General features: G+C 49.3%; 1 long non-coding RNA gene and 1 pseudogene across 2 annotated transcripts; one reads left to right on the top strand and one right to left on the bottom strand.

Annotated features, from left to right (window-relative positions):
• Positions 1-1,364: 1,364 nt before the first annotated feature.
• LOC138378485 (protein FAM156A/FAM156B-like) lies at positions 1,365-2,074 on the bottom strand (annotated as a pseudogene).
• A 1,670-nt stretch (positions 2,075-3,744) lies between these two features.
• On the top strand, positions 3,745-12,715 carry LOC138378587 (uncharacterized). Of its 2 annotated transcripts, XR_011231955.1 has the most exons (4): positions 3,745-4,048; positions 8,821-9,301; positions 10,110-10,238; positions 11,224-12,715. It is a non-coding gene; the product is annotated as an uncharacterized lncRNA (long non-coding RNA). The 2 variants fall into 2 exon arrangements; XR_011231954.1 differs by lacking the exon at positions 3,745-4,048 and having other exon boundaries at positions 7,870-9,301.
• Positions 12,716-15,815: the final 3,100 nt, after the last annotated feature.

The following is a 15,815-nucleotide window of genomic DNA, read 5'->3' as shown; positions in this document are numbered from 1 at the left end:
GAAAGTTTGTGTTTCCAGTTATAGAAGGAATGCACAGCTCTCGTAAAACATGAAGGATGATTCTGAAATGCCATGAGAAAAGAAACACTCCAGGCACTTACAGAGGTAGAATTATTATAGAAGAATATGGGTGCAATGAACATTAAAATCAAGAATACTTCTTTACAGAATTGATTTCCCATGGCTTCTGTAAAACATTGTAGCCTCACCTGTTGAGCAAACAAGCTGCGTTCGCATTGGTGGTGGTGGCGGCAGTGGTGGGGAATGTTACAGGGGTAATTTACCTCTCAAGCTCTCTGATGAGATCACAGGATGAAATTTCAGTCCATATCATCTACACCAGAAAGCAGGTGGTGCCAGAAGAGGACCTATTTTCACATTTGGAGGAGGCTATTCCACGTGCTCTGGTAAAATCAGAGGACTCCAGAGGGAAAATCTGGAGAGATTAAATCCAATAGATGTCATGAAAATCAAAATACACATCTAAGCCCTGATGCGTCCCTCCAGTCACACCGAGATGTTTGTCCGCAGCACATGAGCACATGAGGGGCTCCTGAGACTGAGGAACGATGACAAATGCCAGTCGGTGCCCGGAGCACCAAACACGCAGGTGCCCCGACAGGTCCCCCGGGGGCAGGAGACTGCTTCCCACTGCTCACCGGTAAGGGAGACGCTCTGCCCCGCAAGGCTGCTTCAACGGCTGTCGCAGTTAGGGCACCACAGCGGTGACCCGAGCATGTTCCCAGGCCTCCTCCCTCCTCCATCGTTCAGAGTCTACGCCTCTGCAGCCTCCCTTGGGATACTGTGAACAGCTGCCCCAGGATTCAGATTCAATCAACTCGGATGTGGTGGGACATACACCAACGCCAGTAAACTAACCTGTATGTTGCCATTACCTTCCTTCAAAGCACGCACCTATTAGGGATTCACAATCGATACAGTACGTTAGAAAGTTCTCCAAGGGATTCTAGCACTCCCTCGTAAAGGAGCGAAATTTCTTTACTTCCAGGTAGGTTACCTTAGTGGAATGTTTAACCCAGACAGTGCAATGTGTGGATGCAATCCCCATGCATTCTCCTGCTTCAGGTTCTGGAACTTGCAGCTCATCTTCTCACTGACTTCCTCTCAATAATCCCACTGTACAACACACACGCTTTGCGGTGCTTCTTCTGGGAGGCTGTCAATACAATGGGACAAAAGGAATGGATGACAGGAAAGCACTGCTGCTACATTGGATACTTTGTACCTTTTTGACAACAAGGTGAGGAGGAAAAAGTAAGTTTTTCCTGGAGGATTGCGGTGATGACACAGGTCTCGGCAGTCCTCCGACCAGAGCTCACCCCGGTCTGGTCCCACGCCCCGGAGCCGGCAGCACCGCGTCTCCGTCTGAATCCCTTCCGACCTGCGTCGCGTGACAGCAGCGGTGTCTCAGTTTTCCTCTAACCACTGCTTGAGCAGCCTCTGGAACACTCTCTTGCTCTCCTGCTGCCTCTCCAGTTGGCGCTTCTCCTCTCTCTCCTGCTGCTGGAGCGCCCCCCCCGGGCAGAAGGCCGGGCTGGCTGCTACCCAGGCTGAGGGTCAGGCCGCTGAGGCCCTGCACCAGCGCCTCCCAGGAGGACGCGGGAGGGGCCCCGCTCCTCTCCCCAGGGAGCCCGGAGAGAGTGGGCCTGTGGCTCTGGCAGTATCGACACTCGCATCGGAATCGATTCTGCTCCCTGCTCCCCGAGGGAGCGATCCTCGGTTCCCTCTCAGCCGGATAAGGGGCCATGTGATCACGGTGTCTGCGCCTCAGGTGGCCCAGGATTGCTTTCTTCTTCTGCGGGAAGGCCAGCTTTTCCCACCGCCTCTCTGGCAGGCTCTTCTCCTCTCGGGACCGCTGCTGGAGCAGCCCCTCTGGCAGGGGCGCAGGGTGGTGGCCGGTGCCAGGGCCGGGGCGCGGGTTTCCCAGGCCCACCACCAGCTGCTCCGAGCGGGAAGGCCGAGGGGCTGCCGGGCCCGCCTGCGGAGTCTCTGCCGCCGTCATCTGGGAAGATCCCGAGATCAACACTGGATTCCATTTCTGGAGTGGATCCATGGAGGGCTAGTCTGAGCTGGACGCTCCGCTCGGCCCTCGGGTCTGGACGAGAAGCTGCAGCTGGAGGTTCTCAGCTATCCGGAAGGTAGCGAGGAGGGTGTGTGGCCAGACTGAAACAAAGGGCGATGAGGGAAGAAAGGAGAGCCCTCATTATACACCTCACTTAACCTCTCTGTCCTCCTGTGTACAAAATGAGGATAATAAAGAGACACACCTCCTAGGCTTCTTAGGATTACAGGAAATGACACATCTCAAGAGCTCAGAATACCGCATGGCACATTGTAAGCATTTCGGGTACGGTCGCTGGTATTCTGTCTTTTGCATGCCAGCTCGTGGGAAAGGTGTCTTGCAGTGAATGATGTTAACCACTGGCTTCCTTTTCTCCGTCGTTCTCAAATATAACTCCAAGTGTACTTAACAGGCAGTGATATCCACTCTTTCCATAAGCATTTATATAATGTCACCGGGCAGCATTTTATGGAGTTTGCAAGCATTTGTGCCCTGGAGCCTCCACACACATTTGATTGTCACCCTCATAATCACTGGCTGGAGGTGCTATCCCACAAGCTGCTCGGCTGCCCACACAAATCCTTTCGATGTTACTTTAATAGACATGAAAAACACAGTTCTAAAAGACTTGGCACATGGTTCTTCAGCAAGGGGCTTTCTGTGACTATGAGATGTCTGTCTCTCCCTTGTCTTTCCGAGCACCCTACACACATTCCCAGAAATGGCATCCAGAGCCAACGGTCTTCAACCACCTGAAACATTGTCCTTCTTCCACTATTGTTTTCCCAGATCTACCCATTAATCCTCCTGAGATGACCATTGTCGAACCCCCATTTTTAGCATGTTGTAAGCACACGATCTGTGTCTCTTCCTTTTGCTTGTACACCATTTCCCCTAGCTGAGCGGGTAGTGAAAACTTGCTCTGTCCTACAAAGCAGTCTCTCCACCCACACAGACTATGGAGGTATGCTGAGGACTGGGAATGCGAAGAAAGCAGGATTAAAACTCAGGTGAGAATTCCACGAGCCAAGGAGTGCAAAGCTGGGGTTTCTCCCATGGCGGTGGGCGTATAACTACCTCAGTCTGCAGGTGGGGATGTGGCGGAGTGACCCAAGCTTGCTCTGGCTGGGTGTGAGACCCACCCCGGGCTGCCCTCTCTTGCCCTTTATGTCAGTCCTTTAGCCACACTGAGTTCAGATGCTCGGCTGTCCTATACTTCACTCCCCGAACCCACCCTGGTGTGTACCTAGTCACATTGTGCCAGATATCCCTGCGGTAGATGATAGGAGGAGGACACATTGCTCTCTGTGTCCTTGGGGAGTGGACTTTGCATGCACACACAGAAAACTAACAAAAACAAGTGCAGGAGAGAACTCACAGAAGCGTGGAGTAACCTGCCAGTCCCGATGCTTCCTGCCTCCAACAGGTTAATTTTTAAACAGCATCAAAACATGGAAAGAGCTGAACGTGGTGATTGTGATAGGCAGAATTCCGGGAATGGTCCCCAGTGGCCCTCATGTTTGTCTAATGCCCTCCCAGTGGGTGTGATGTGGCACCTCTCCCATGACTAATCGAAAGCACCATCATCCAGGTGGGCCTAATCTAATCACAGGAGCCCTTTGAAGGCAGAGGGCTTTCTTCAGCTGGTCGCAGAAGTCAGAGAGACTTGAAGCTTGAGTTGAGAAGGACCTGAGGCACCATTGCCAGTTTGGGGCTGGGGGAGGCGCATGCAAGGACCAGAGAGAGGCCTGTAGGAGACGAGAGCACCTCCCAGGCCACAGCTGGCAAGAAAATGGGATCACAGCTGTACGACCCCAAGGAACTGAATTCCGCCCAAACCTGAGCGAGTGTCGAAATGACTCCTTCTCCAAGCCCGGCCTGGCCAACACCTTGACTTCTGGCCATTGGGACCCTTTGCAGAGACCCCAGTGGAGCCTCTGGACTTCAGACCTACAGAACTGTGAGGTACTCGATGGGTATTTTCTGAAGTGGTAACCTCGTGGTAAAATTTTTAGACAGCAACAAGAAAACAAATACAGTGATCTCTACCTGCCACCACAAGGGATGATTCTCATTACAAATGACCCCTCTCCTCTTCCTTCTGGGGTAAGCAACCCCGACTCTCTGCTCCCCAACTCTTTGCAGAGGGAGCATTGGCCCCTGACTGAAATTCATCTGTTCTTAAAGCCTCCTTTTCCGTCTGTCCTTAGAGAGCTCAGTAGTTACTTCCAGAAACACTCCAATTAACGGCCTTTCGGCTGTACACTCAGCAGATTTCCGAGTTCTGGTCTGCAGATGAAACAATTTCTCTCCTGAGCATTGTCCACATTTGGGCAGGAGCGGCAGGGATTTTTGGTGATAAGGGGAGCACAGGAAATGACATAATGCTTAAGGAGACATGTGCATATATATATGTTTGCATGTGTGCGCACGTGTGTGGGCGAGTCCTCACACGCACACACACACACACACACGCACACACAGAGAATTTCTTTTACAGATCATCATAGTGCTGCAGCCTGGAAGCCCCTGCATTTGGAAAGTTATGGACAAGTTGTACGAGACAGAAGGGTCAAAACCATAACCCAAACCTGGCTTAGGACGAAAGGACTGCTGCACAAGGGGGAAGTGTTGGCCAACTTGAGGCTGGCTAAAGGCTGGGCTAGGCCCGGAGTTAGAGGACAGGGCAGCAGATGGGGCCTTGAACTTGGCCCAGTCACTGGTTGGGAATCCAGGAGACAGCGGGAAACAGAGGCTTCTGCCCACAGGCGTGGGTGCCTGCCTGGTGGCCTTGGGCAGGTGTTTGGGACACAGCTGGTCACTGGTTTAGGTGCTGCAATAGGAACAGGAGTCGGATGAGCCAAGCAGGGTGGCTGAGTCCCCCTCTGGGGGAAGAAAGGGGAAGCCAAGGCCCATGCTCTAAAAGACGAGGCTCTGCATCTTGATGTTTACGCCCCTGGATTAGGTGCTCTGCCCCTGGGCCCAAAGTTCATTGCCAAGTTCCCTCACACCCCAGGGCTCCTTTCAGGGAGCCTTTTCCATGTCCTCAACCCCAGCCTGATTCCTAGACGTCCCTGGGGGTTTCTCCTGGGAGAGATACTCCTCTGTCTTAGGGAATAACCTGACTCACATACTTTGGACGCACCTTCCAGAGGCAGAACCCCTGTCCTCCTTTCAGTGGCTCTCTGATCCATCAAAGAGAAGTCATTCGGCAGTGTCTTCCAGCCCCCCTACACACACTTCAGAATACGGATCCCCTCGCCTCACCTTAGGGGTCCATAGTGTCTCCCCTGCAGCTTCAGATGAAAAGCACTGTGACCTATTTTCCTGGGGTCTCTCCCGCCATACCCCACGGCAGCCGTGAGAATGTATCTCACAGACTTCCTGCTACACGGAGCATGACTAATGGAGAACCGCTGCTGCTGAGCTTGGCGATGCCCAGCACGCTCGGCTTTGAAATCCATCACAGGGCTTGTGTCGATGCCAAGCCCCTCACGGGCTGCTGCGGGCCAAGGGCTGAGTGTTTTGGGGCTGCTTAGGCAGACCAGGTCCTGGGAGACACTTTGCTTCAAGCCCTCTCTGAGGCTGTGCCAAAACTTCCTTCCACTGCACAGGAGTCCAGGACATTTCCCCCCACAACCTTCTCTTCTTCTCAGGCTTGCGTGTCAGTCTCATGGCTCTGCCCACCTTCTCTGGTTCCCTCGTCATTTCCTTCCACACGGACGCTTTTCCTCACAAAATCCTTGCACGCTAATCTCCCATTGGCATCTGTTCCTCAGAGGAACAAGACTCACACACACGTGTTCCCTATATAGCGTCTCGTGGCATTGTTTCTTCGCGAAGCTCGTATCTCATTTCTCCCCGTGGCTGACAGTTTCCCCCAAAACATTCATCTCCTCTTGCCTGGAAGGAACTCCATGTCTCCCAAATAGCTGCTCTACCTCCTCAGAATTCTTTTTGGAGGGAAGGAAATGCAAAGTAGTCCCAGCAAGCCTGCCATCACCTTTGTCAAGGACAAACGATCCCAACTTAGTGAACAGGGCTCCTCTCATGGAGCTTAGCCCAAGCGTCCCTCTCCCAAAACACTGACGACGAGACTTGCTGAGGAAAGATGAGATCCCAAACCCCTCTCAATATTGGGGCAGCAGCTGACTTTCACAAAGCGTGTTGACCCAGACATGGCCAAGTGACAGGGCACAGAGGAGAAGGCAGGCAGGGAGTCCTTGTTCTTAACAATACGGGAGAAGAATCATATCGCAAAGGGGAGGGAAAAGTTGTTGAAGCCCAGTATAGCTCCAGGTGGAGAACTGCTGGAAGGTTCCGAGTCCATAGGATTGGGTGACATTCTGGAGCCACAGAAGATCGGGAGACATTCCTCATCATTGGAAGAGAGACCTCATCCCTCCCTACGCTGTGCGATTAGCGTATACCTGCCCATCATTTACCAGTGTTTGTTTCCTCAGGTTAGCTGAGTCAGGGTTCAAGTTTTACCAAAAGGCTAACTTGTGCTGGGCCTGCCTCTGGAAATTCACTGATTTTACGACTTTCTGATTTCTGAGACCAACCTGCAGAATTCCAGGCCCTCCTCTGTTCATGGCAGCAAGAAACAGAAATATTTCAATTCCTCTTCTGAAGCAGCGTGGAACCCACTCAAGGATATACATCTGAGGAAAGGTAGTTGCCCCCAAAAGAGAACTAAGGCAGAATACAGTAGGAAAAAAAAATTACATGACAGCAGGTGATTACTTGCTAAAATGACTGTCCATTTCTCTACCTTGGGATTTCTGAGAGGACTCACTCCGTGCCCGGGACCTTCTCTGTAAGGAGGTAACTTGGGAGTTGTTCTTGAGGCCAATGGGATTTGGAAACGTGGGCTCAGGGGGCACACCATGCCTTTTCAAGGCAGTTAGTTAACCGATGTGATTGGAGGGTTCCTGGGAAAAAAACAGGGTAATGGGAAATATAGCTGGCACGGTCCCTCAGGGCCACAAAAGCCTTGACCACCACGGAAGATATTACACAGTGGGACCCCTGTCGAACTGACCAAGGACATGGCCCAGATGACGTCTGCGTCAGGCTAACCTGGCAGCAAAGGACAGGAGAGACTAGAAGGGCAGAGAAAGAAAACTGCCCCTAAAGTGTTATCAGATTATGGGAGACAATCGTGACCTACATCTGAGACCTGGAAGTGGTAATCCTAAAGCTATAGGGAAGAGAGATCCAAGGAACAATCAGGAGGTCAAGGAAGGCCTAGAACGTCTGGGGGCATGGTGGTGGAATACGTTAAGATAGGAAGGAACGTGAGTAAGCTACATTTTTGGTAGGCCAGATGAATTTTGATTTCGCTGTACTGATGATGAGCTGACAGCAAATCTCACCAGACCAAAGGTTCAGCACGGAGAAGGGAACATGTGTTTGGAATTCAGGGCACCGAGGAGGACAAAAATAGAGACCTAGCGGTAGTCATGTGCTTAGAAGTAATGTTCGAGGGAAGAGAATCCTGAGGTCGAGAGGACAGACGGAGATGAGTAGAAGCTGAAGGAATATTTGGTGGGGTGCATGTCTTTGTCAGTTTTGCTGCCTGCCTTAACAAAGTGCCATAGACTGGGTGGCTTATAAACAACAGAAATGTATTTCTCACAGTCCTGGAGGCTGGGAGTCTGCGATCAGGGTACCAGCGTGGCTGGGTTCTGCGGGGCCCTCTTCCAGGTTGCAGATGGCAGACAGCTTGCTGTACTTACTCTCAGGAGGCAGACAGAGGGCTAGCTAGCTGTCTGGGTTCTTCCTAGCATGGCTCTAATCTCATTCCAGAGCACTCCACCACCGTGACCGAATCACCTCCTGAGGCCCCTCCCCCTCCAAATCCCATCCCATTGGGATTAGGGTTTCACCATGCGAGTTTGGAGGGGGCACAGACATTCAGTCCATTCTGGCAAGGGTGTGGTGAAGAGGAGCAGCGCACAAGGAATTCCATGGGGCACTCAAAGAGGCAAGAGAAAAAGCAGAAGGCTGAACTTCTGAGAAGGGAAGGAGAAACCTTCCAGGGCTGGGGGTAGATAGGGCTCCCTGCTGTTGAGAGCTGAAAGAAAGTAACTGAGAAGAGGCATCTACCATATTAACCAGCACCTGAGATGATCACATTAGCTTGCCTCTCCAGGGGACTGGAGACAGGTGCTACCAAGCAGTAGGAAATAAACAGTGGGATCTTGTAGCGCTGCCAGTCAGCCGTCCTTCCATCAGACTGACTTACCATGCTCAGAATCGGGAAACTTTCATGCAAGATCATCATACAAAAAAAAGCCCCAAATTGCTTGCCAAAGATGCGGGAGAAGGGCATTGCTTTTCTTTCTTCCTCTGACATTGTTCTCTGCCTTTCCATGCAGCCACGGCTGCCCAGATCAAGTTACCATCAGAAATTCCTCAAGACAATCTGGGGCTGGATGGTTTCCTCTCACGCTCTGCCTACTTGCTCTGCTGCCACTTTCACAGCCTGCTGCTTCTGGGTTCTGCTTCATTACAACCCTGTCCTTCCCACCCGCATTCCATATGCACATCCAGCAGGTGGCAGGAGCCAACCACTTCCAGGAGTCGGTGCAGCCGACAGTGACAACCCTTAGCACACTAGTTTTGGGGAATGATGTCTTCTTTCCTGACATACCAAGGTCCTTCTTCCACGATGTTCACCACACCCCGCCTACCTCTGTCAGCCAGCAGATCCTTTTATTGGTCCTCCCTAGGGTCACCATTCTGCATGACAGCAAGCTACTTCTCAAACGCGGAGCTGTGCCTGACCAAGCTGCAGCCCAGGCCCCGTGTTCCATTGCGCTCTTGGAAGAGAGCTCTCCTTGCCAAGTCCTAACAGATTTCCTATCAGCCAGAAAAGCAGTCATTCAACAACTCTTAAACAGCCACACCCTGGAGGCTCTAGACTGCCTTCAAACTGAGCTCCTCAATAATGGGACAGGAGAGGGTAAGCTGAGGGGGAATGAAGCATCCAGAGCACCCTCTGTGTGTAGCTTACCTGGGGAAATCGTTAGAGGAAGATCGTGTCCTCCTGTAGGAGATGCAAGCATCAAGACTCAGCTGTGTTCACTAGATTAAATTGGCGGCCGCCACGCTTTGAATGAAACTCTTTTCAACACTTGGCCAGAAGGACTGATGCCACATCCATCCCTGCTGTGTGCTTTGCTCTCATCCATTCTGGAGACCATCCTACAGGTGAGAGCCCTAACTCACCTCCTTTTCTGCTCCATTCAGTGGATAGTTATATTCAGGGCCGGGTGGGTACCGTGTCCTCGGGGCATGTAGCAGAGAACCAGACTCACGTGGATCCTTTTTCATGAAGGCCGCAGTCTGGAAGGGAGGTCGATGTTACCCTCACAAATAAGTACCTATGTTATTTCAATCTTGATGATTGCCACAAAGCCAAAGTACACTTTGCCTTAGAAATATATAACAGAGAGACACCACCGTGCCCGGATGGTCTGAGAAGGCCTCCCTGTGGAAATGACATCTGAACAGCCACCAGAAGGATGAGTAGGAGTCATCCAGGTGTATAAGGCAAGGAAGGGGCCTCCTGGCGAAAGGAAGAGAGTGTGCCAATGCCCGCGCCAAGGAGGATCTTGGTCTATTTGAGGATGTGAAAGGAAATCAGTGAGGTTGAGGGCTGTGAAGTGAGGGGAACCGTGGCAAGAGACAAGCCTGGAGAAACAGAGATTGACCCTGGCCAGATCAAGCAAAGCTTTGTGGGCCAGTGTAAGGATCTCACACATGATGCTAAACCCGACGGGTAGCCTTCCCTGGTCATCCAGGTCCTTTGCGATCCCTTGCTATGTATCCACGAGCATCATATGCTTGTATTTGGCAGGGTTTATCCCAACTGACTTTAAAGAAATGTTTGCATAGGTGTGCTTAATCACACAGGCCATCGCAGGGTTTGGAACAGGAGAGTCATGCAATCAAAACCATCGTTTTAATTTCAATTTTAATTTAAAAGTCAACATTTCATTTTACTTTCATGGGACAGTGGATCACGGTGCGGCTAGAGTGGAGGCTGAGATTTCACAATGAAGTTCTTACCTTAATCCAGTTGAGAGATGATGGTGGATTAGATTAGTGGCAGCAGTGAAGATGAAGATGACTGGACCAACTAACCGTAAGTCTAGTTCCAGGGAAAGGATTTAGGGATGGCTGGGGAGGGTGCAGAAAAGGAGGTGGCAGAGTTAACGAGAACACTATACAGTCAGAAGAGTAAGAGGATACTATAACATTAGAAAACAGCAAGCTTGAGAGGACTGAGACCCTCAGACGCAGAGGAAGAGTGGGCATGGGGCTTCATGGGTCCGGAACACAGAATCGGGAGGTCGGGCCTGGAGATTCACAGTTGGGTTCTCTCAGCATAGGAATGTTACCCAAGGGCGTGGAACTGGATGACAGGGCCAGGGAAAAGAAAAGAGAACCGAGTGCCCTGGGAAACTCCAGCGTTCAAAGGTCAGATGGAGGATTTGGCTACATCGGGAATAAAAAGATGATGGTAGGAAGAAAACAAAGAGAAGGGGGTGACAAATCCACACAGTCATTTTCGGAGACAGATATGGTCGCATAGTCTAATCTCACCCTTAGGCTTCGTCACCACTTCTTGATGCCTGTTTCCTCGATACTCTTACTTAGAACAATTTTCCTTGCTCTGAAAAGGTGAGTTTTGGCAAAGTTGTCATTGCAGCAGATGACGGAAGTGCCTGGAACCTGGGGAGACTATCTGTGTTACACAACCCCAGAGGGTGCCCTTCAGGTACAACGCAATGTGAATGGGGCTTCCTGGAGCTCTTCGGCCCAGCGTAGCTAAATTCTTGAGGCGTCGCTCGTCCTCAGCAAATGTCTGTACTCCAAGGGCTATCTTCCACATAAATCAGTTTTAGATATTAACCTAAATCCAGACTCTCGAGCGGAAAGAGAGAATATGGCTCAGTCAGTCGTCTGGCCATAAGTCCACATTCATTGCTATGGACCTCTTTGTTCTCTGCCAAAACCAGGCCATCCTTCTCAATGTGGAATGGGAAAATTCCGACTGCTAGGACAAAGACCGACTTGAGATTTCCCTGAAAGAACTGTCTGAGAACTCTCCTCTCCTTCCCTTTCAGCCTCTGCCAAAAGGGCCACCAAGACTCCTTTCAGTGCTCTATTCAAAGGGCTCCTGCTTTTACCCTCGCAGGTTCCCGACACCGGTGCCAACAATTCCACTCCAAGAAACAGATCCAAATAAGCAGGTCAAGCATGTCTCTCTTCCTCCAGTTTGAGAGTCTTCATCACCTGCCTGTGACAAGTCGAGATCTGTAATACTTGCCAATAGTGGCTTCTCCACGAGCACTCAGCCATGAGTCATTGAGAGTGGAGCTTCCCTTCAACCTTAGTTTTTAAATTGGAGGTTAAAGGTTAAACTGGATAATGTCCTGGCTTACCTTTGGTCTGAGTACTCCTCCCAGCCCAAGGAGGTCCCCATGAAGCCGACCAAAAACTCTGCCTTTGACAGATGTGTAGATGCTGGGACTGTGCAGAAAATGCTCCGGAATCACTCCTTGGCGTTCATCTTGTACTGTACTCGGGCAGAGCTGCAGAGCATTGAAGAGCTTTTACAAGCACGATAGGATGTCCACAACCGTACTGGAGTGCATGTAGTCTTGTTTTGGGCCAGACGCTGCCTCTCACTGGGAAAACAGTATTCCCATCTAAAGAAATGCATGTAGGGAACCTCAAGGAGCTCAGAGAAACCACCAATGATATGGGAGGGGGGAAAGAAAGAAGAAAAGAAAAAACAGGGCCGATGGAGCACAGGAGAAATGGATCCTACTTAAGCCACATAACAAGAATTTAAAGTTCCACTCCGAGGTCTACTGGAATACCAAATCTGGAGCCCGGCAGTTGTTAAAGTGTGTGACATGCTAATGTACAAAGCTTTCCGTGTTCATCGGCTAATCTTCATTTTGCCTCACTTGATTGTATTACCATCTTGCCTACTGCAAAAAGGTCCTTATCAGTAAGGGAAGAGCAACTCTTATTCTACCTAGTTACTTCCACTTGATCCCTGAGAGATACCACAGGTACAGAATCTTTTCCATTCATCGTAAGTAGATTTTATTGACCAGAAAGGTGGACCCTTTTTTCCCTTCCATCATACGAGAAAGAATGCATGACTTCCTCCCTGGAGAGGGGCCATATATATTCTGTTTTTCAACCTAAACGTCATTTTCCCTATCATCTCCACAGATATCTTAAGAATTGGCAGCTGACTCTGTAGTGTTGTCGCTAACCGGAAAATTCCCATTGCTTACATCAATACCGTGGCCAGAAGCAGCATGGAAACTGCCAACCAGTCAAAGGTGCACCAGTGTAGGATCCCACACATGATTTAAGCGGGTGCACCATCTTGGTGCAGTTGGTTTCAAGATAATTGTCTTAGTTTAAACAGAATCTGAAGTAGACCTGCACGGTTTCTTGGTGAGAATCTTTGCCTCTGTTGCCCGTATCCAACGAGTCATTCCTTTCCTATTGTATAGGTTATATTACGGCCACAGCCTCCAGCCAGGAGGAATAAGATATTCAGGAGGACACAGAATCTGGTATCGCTGTCAGCTCCAAGATCAGCTCGCTCTGTAGGGATTCAAGTGGTGATAATACAGAGTTTCATTTGAAAATGGGGGGAAATTCTTCCGTATAAAAAGGAGCTCATGCAATCATTCAACACGTAGGCTCTGAAGAAGAGCGTGAAGTAAACCTTGCTTTATTCTACTGTTTGTCTGGTTACGTAAATGGGAAACTGTTCCCTAGAAGAAAGTATTTAATGATTATTTTATTCTGTAGCAATAACCAGGGGCTCTTTTAGGAGGAGCAAGGCCTCTACCTTAATTAGGGAATCACGCAAACCACTGTCACTCTTTTGAAGTGAACACCGCAAGGTAAAGCACAATGCCACCTGCTAGGCATCCAGGAGGGAATGTAAAAAGCTTCACCTAACCAAGAGCTTTGGCATGTCTTGACTGAGGAGGTTTCATTTCATTATGATCCAGGGGAGAAGGAGTTGATAGGTAAATACCCAGGCATAGAAGCCCTAATGAGTTGATAAGTTAAACTCCTCTGCATTTACCGAATGCCATTTAATCCACTACAAGTTGTTGGTAACCCGACCGTTCTTTGATTTGTTCCTTCGGGTATCCTGAAGTGTACATTCCTTCCTGATCCACCTAAGTCAGGAAATCAGTCTGGCTGGAGGCCACGAATGGACAAAGGTGACATTGTAGGTGGTGCTGAAGGGCTACATGTCTCATGTATTAGCTGCGTATGAAAAACTTTCAGAAGAAAAACTGAGCAATGTTGGTGTTGGAAAGTTTTCCATTAAAAGACACACACACACACACACACACACCCATGCACAAACACACATAAACTGGCTTTTCTTCGCAGTGTAGATAGTCCACTTTGAGTTCAATTGTCTGGGATCACTCAGCCTGGATGCTAGATGTCAGGTCCTATAAAAATGCCCAATTAGTAGCCATCTCCAGCTCCAGTTCTGAGGGTCAACCTGGTCTTCACTATAAAGGCAGCTTGATAACGGAAGAAAGGTGGCCTGTTCCCAAGAGGAAGAGATCAGGTGTTCAGCCCTGGTACTGCTGCTTGGCTACTGTGTGCCTTTCAGCAAATTATTAACCCCTCTCGATTGCTTCTGAATCAGACGAGGTCATGTGGATGAGTCGCTGTCAGCCTCCCTCTTCTCTCCTGTGAAATGGAGAGCCCACGGCACACTTGCCTCGGGGGTTCCTGTCAGAAACTCCCATAGAGTGTGGCACATGGTGGGCTCGCATTTAAGGGCAGTTCCTCTCCCCAAGCACCATCCCCACCTCACCCTTGGTGAAGCATTCCACCTTGGTTTATATTCTCTTTAGTCGCATTTCTGAGACAGAATCCAATCTCATCTCTTGATTTAACCTGGCTCCCCTTTTGCAAACTCCTAGTTTTTGAAAAAAATCCAGAGAAGTCTCTTATTCCTTCATCTGATATTCCTTGAAAAGACTTGTCCTTCACAGCGGAGATACTTAGCTTTGAGGGGCCGGGTTCCTTCCTTGCTGTGAAGTACCGACTTTTATTTCAGGACCAAAGGACATAAACTGGGTTATACATGAGTAGGGTTAGACAGTCTGCAGAAGACGGGATGGAGATCACATGTTGTATTTACGGACCACCCCGGAACAAGATTGTACTTATTTTGAAAATATAATGTTTTGTCATAATGATAGTTTCATCTTTCATATCTTTAAGGGGGCGGGGAATGAAAGGAAATTTGATTTCTCGGTTTCTCAATGACCCTGTGTTGGCAATATGCACTTTGTTTCAGTAGGATGCCGGCAGGATCCTTCTTGGGTATGTCTGAGTCACTTCCTGTACCTGTGGTTTGAGGGTTCACGCACCTTGCCTTCCTTAGCATTTGATCGTTCACTTTATTGTCACAGGGAATGGTAGCCGGGTATCTTTTCTCTATTGTCTGCCATAAAGCCCTTTAGAATTCAAATTTGCTCTTGTCAACATCTGGTATTCCAACTTTGGAAACACCGGCGATAGGAAAAAATGTTCTTACTCAAACTGTCTACCTGAGAAATAACTGACCCATTCATTGACCCATGCCCACCTGCTCCATAAGTTTGGGGATAGTGGTGCTGTAACGTTTTCCCCCTCACGCTAACATTCCTGTACAAGTATCTGATCTTAAAATTCTATACATACTAAGGGAAACGATCACGGAAGTGGGGCGAATGGGTCTGTCTGTGTGTGAGTGTGTGTGTGTGTGTTTTCTCCTTTTTCTGGGATAGTTTTCATTTTTGAATGTTCTATCACTTAATAAAATTTCATTCATCTTTCAGTCAACATGTAACCTTTTGTCTTTTCCAAATCTTGCCAAATGTCACAAACCTCTTTGTAGAGCTAGCCACAGTTCTCAGACCTCCCAGCCTGTCCTCCGTGGACTTCGCAGTACAGGGAAGACAGAATGTGAGCAGGCAGGAGAGTACTGTTCGACTCTAAGGCACCTTCCTGTCAATCTAGTGGCAAGTTGTACCCCTCGCGTGCTCCAGGGCAGATAACCTGACGCATCCTGGTTGCTTCTTCGCACAGCTCGGCACAGAGGAAGCAGGCACATCTATGAAATCACTATGAAAATCTGGTTGGCTCTTCAGTATGACTAAAACATGGTGACACATCCATCTCCAAATAAACTATACTGCTTGTTTCTTCTAACATCATCTCAGCTCACTGCTTGTAAGCCACACTAATCTTTGCAATTTTAATGATGGAAGCTGGCCTCCTGATCTCTGTGAAAGGGTCCTTGTTGCATAAAGTGGACAGGTGGCCGACACAGTCCCACAATTCCTGTTACTTCAGACATCAATTCTAATAGCTTACACTTTATCGGCATCAACTCTAGCCATAACACATGGAATTGGCCATGAGATTACACAGGCTGTTGATATAACAAATGTGTCTCTATGACAAAACGCTATCACGTACTTCTCTGATCGAATCGTGTAGTGTTTTCTACTAAGTCTAAAGAACACACTCTGAAGGATTCATGATACAGGAGGTATCTGAGGATACAAGAGGCTTAGAAACAAACATTCTCCCTGGAAATACAAAGCTTGGGGAGAGGTTTTCATGTTCACGGATTAAACTGGGTCTAATTGTTGCCACG

The sequence above is a fragment of the Eulemur rufifrons genome, chromosome 30, assembly GCF_041146395.1.
Source record: "Eulemur rufifrons isolate Redbay chromosome 30, OSU_ERuf_1, whole genome shotgun sequence".
NCBI lineage: Eukaryota > Metazoa > Chordata > Mammalia > Primates > Lemuridae > Eulemur > Eulemur rufifrons.
The sequence above is the reverse complement of the archived record's forward strand: the minus strand, read 5'-3'. Positions and strand labels throughout refer to the sequence as shown.